General features: G+C 51.7%; 1 long non-coding RNA gene across 2 annotated transcripts in view; it reads right to left on the bottom strand.

The window, feature by feature from the left end:
• LOC112472593 overlaps nucleotides 1-1,587 on the bottom strand; it is a 7,275-nt gene extending 5,688 nt beyond the window's left edge. The window contains exon 1 of one of the 2 annotated variants that reach the window (XR_003043695.1): nucleotides 1,387-1,587. This is a non-coding gene — a long non-coding RNA (uncharacterized LOC112472593). The remainder of the gene's footprint in view (nucleotides 1-1,386) is intronic. The other variant, XR_003043696.1, reaches the window with a different exon arrangement.
• Between the last annotated feature and the right edge of the window lie 1,539 nt (nucleotides 1,588-3,126).

Below are 3,126 nucleotides of genomic sequence, written 5' to 3'. Positions count from 1 at the left end.
AATAAAGACAGTTGAATTATACATTTAAAACTGGCAAATCTCATGGTATGTTATCATACCTCGATGAAGTTATTAAGAAAAAAAGATTGGGGTGCAAGAGCAAATTAAAACATAAAAAGTTAAAAGCACAAAGTTATTAGAAAAAAAAAAAATGTTTAAGCCATTATAGAAGCCTGTCTTCATTCTAAAGCGTTGACTGGCTAGATCCCAGGGAGAACGTCAGGATTCATTTTTTATTAGTTTCCATTCAGTCATCCAGTGGAGACGTCTTCCGTTTGGAGTTCGTGGTGGAGAGGGGCAGGGAGGACCCCCCTGCTGGGTGAGTAGCCTCAGCCTTCCTCACGCGGTCCCCGGCCTTTCGCCTTTACTGATTGACATGTGGTCTGCTTTTCTATCATCCTCCCTAACTGATTTGAATCGTCCTCACCCTGGGTTTGATTTTTCTCTGTTTTGTTTGTCCCATCCTTTACACGCAAAGCAGCTCTGCCCGCCCCCCTCCCTGCCCCCGGTTAACCTGCCCTTCACTTTCCAGCCCCCCGCCTTTTCGACTGCGCCTCCCGGTCCCTCCCAGTCCTTTCTAGCAGCAGAAATAGAGAGAAGGGTTCCGTCCACTCCCTTCGGAGTCCTGTGTGGCTCTCCAGGCCGGTGGAAACTGCTGGAATGTGTCTTCAGCACATTCCAGTCCACCCAGTCGGGGAGAATGAGCCCTTGCACAATAAGGAGGAGTGTTTTACGGTCTGTTATTGTTACTCTCGCATTGTCAGACGCTTCGAAGAAACGGGGGATTAATTATTGACAAAGGCGCGATGAAACTTTCACTAAAATCCTTTCACACCTGGCGTTGGGGCAAAGGAGGCCTATAAGCCACACATTTCAAGGAATTAAAAAAAAAAAAAGAAGTCTCCCATTTTAATTTCCATGTCTCTCAAACATTTTAAAGTCGAAGGAAGGAAAGGCTCTTTGTGAGAGAGAGAACTACTGGAACTTTTGAAAGGATACGAAATAGAGATATAGATGAGTAATAAATTTATTTCAAAATCTGATCACTTCTCTTGGCCTGTAGGGGGCTTTCATGAATGACCATAAATTTCTTTCACTTCCAGAGGGCCTGTGTAAAAGGAACATTCCATAAGAGAAAAATTCTACCCATGGGTGGTAATTACACAAAACCCTGACTCATTAGACACTATTAATTGTCTGAAATGTAACCAGAAGGAAAATAAACATCGGGGAGGAAATCTGGCGTGACTGCAACTGAGTTTAAGTGCTGCCACCTCCCGCCCACCCCCTCGGCCCCCTCTGTAGGAAACATCTCAGTCGGTGCCTAAAAATTGATTTAATTAACTTCATGTGACTTTTTAGTAACGTGTGAAGGTTTTCAGTTACCTAACCAGCTAGCGAGCGTTGTTCTTCGTTTCACGAGAGAGACTCCGAAACTCCTCTTACCCAGGGTTTTCTGATTCCACTTTTCTTTTCTTCGAATCGGCGATGTTCACGCAGTTAACGTTTCACAGGAATCCACTCGAGTGGAACACTTCCACGGGCCACAGGCGCCGACCGTCACGCCCCGGCAGGTGGACACTAAGTCTGCCCTGGCGGCCAGGATGTGTCAGCGGCCTCACGTGCCTCTCCCCTCCTCCCACCGCCTTGAGCTCCACACCCCCAAACTCCAGGCCCTCTGCTCTTCCGGCCCTGGATAAACGTACCCACCTCTGTTGGGTCCTTGACACCATCTGACTCCATCTTCCTGATCACACCCCTTCTCCCCTCCACCCAGCAGCCTGCAACATCAACTCAGGCCCTGGGGGACTCATCTCCGAATTGTCTCTCATCCTGCCCTCTGCTCATCCTTCCTCTGCATGTCATCTCTCTGCCACCACCCTGTGTGTGGTCCTGGCTGACTACAGTCGCCATGGGGCCTCCAGGCTCCCCGACTTCGACCCCACACACGTTCTGAGGCCAGTGCACGCTCTGACCAGCTCACGCACCGTCACTGCTGGCCTTCAGGTCCCACGAGGCTTTCTTGCCCAGGGAACAGGTGGGCCTCCTGTGCCCGGTACCCAAGAACTTGCCGGCTCTGGCCGCCCCGGGCCGTCCCTCGGTTACTGGACATGATCCCACAGTGCTTTCTGCGCCCACACACGCTGCTCCCGAGACGGCCCTGCACGGTCCCGTTTCCCGCCTGCCCGTCCTCCTGGGCACCAGGCTCTGTCAGTCATCGTCATCTGCCAGCGTTGACCTGCTTTGAACGGCTTCCCCAGGAAGCTTTCTAGGAAATGATTTCCAACTTCCCCTTCCTTCTTTTCGTACACAGCACGATCCTTCATCTTTATAGCCATGCTCTTCCTCCCTCAACAGACCAAAGACACACACTGCCCCAAAGGACAGACAAGCAGCCTTTTTTCCTTCCTCTTTTGATATAACAGACAGCCAAGTATGGTGGAAAGAGCACGCATTTTAGAGCCAGCAGGCATGAGTCTGAATCCTGACTGCGCGGCTCACCAGCTGAGTTACGCTGAGGAAGTGACCTAACCGTTCTGAGACTTTCCTCGCCTGTGACGTGGGGATGCTGAGGAATGCCAAGGCTAGTGACACTTAGTGACAATCGAAGGACTCAAGCACCGTGAGCGGCACACGTTCGAGATAGTCTTCCGAAAGCATTTGTCTGTTTCAGCCCTGTTCTGACAGTCAGTGCCCATAGGTCACGCTGGCTGTGACAGAGGCAGCCGGACTTGGGCACAGGGGTCTGATCTGGATTAGCAGCTTTAAGAGCACCCTCCCGTCCCAAAGGGCCGGGGGCGTGCCATCTGAACTGCTGTCCCCGTGCTCCCGGGAGCATTCCGGCCAGCCTTAGTGGCTTTCAGGCGCTCAGATTTCTGAGTCATGTGGTCTGGGGCGAGACCAATGAAAGGCGCCCACGGTGATTCCCCCGTGTAGGGCCCAGGCCTCAGCCCCGTGACTTGACAAAATCGACCTGGTTTTGGTTTCGTTTTCATTTTTGCTCCTTTTATCTGTTGCCCTCACTACATCCTAACGCACCTCAAGGCACCCACGCCCGGCCCGAGCCTGGGCTGGGACCCGAGCCCTGGGAGACAGTCAGTGAGAAGCACTGGTCAGAAACACTGA

This window comes from Pteropus alecto, unplaced genomic scaffold (assembly GCF_000325575.1).
Source record: "Pteropus alecto unplaced genomic scaffold, ASM32557v1 scaffold87, whole genome shotgun sequence".
NCBI lineage: Eukaryota > Metazoa > Chordata > Mammalia > Chiroptera > Pteropodidae > Pteropus > Pteropus alecto.
This window is presented reverse-complemented; position numbering and strand designations above follow the sequence as displayed.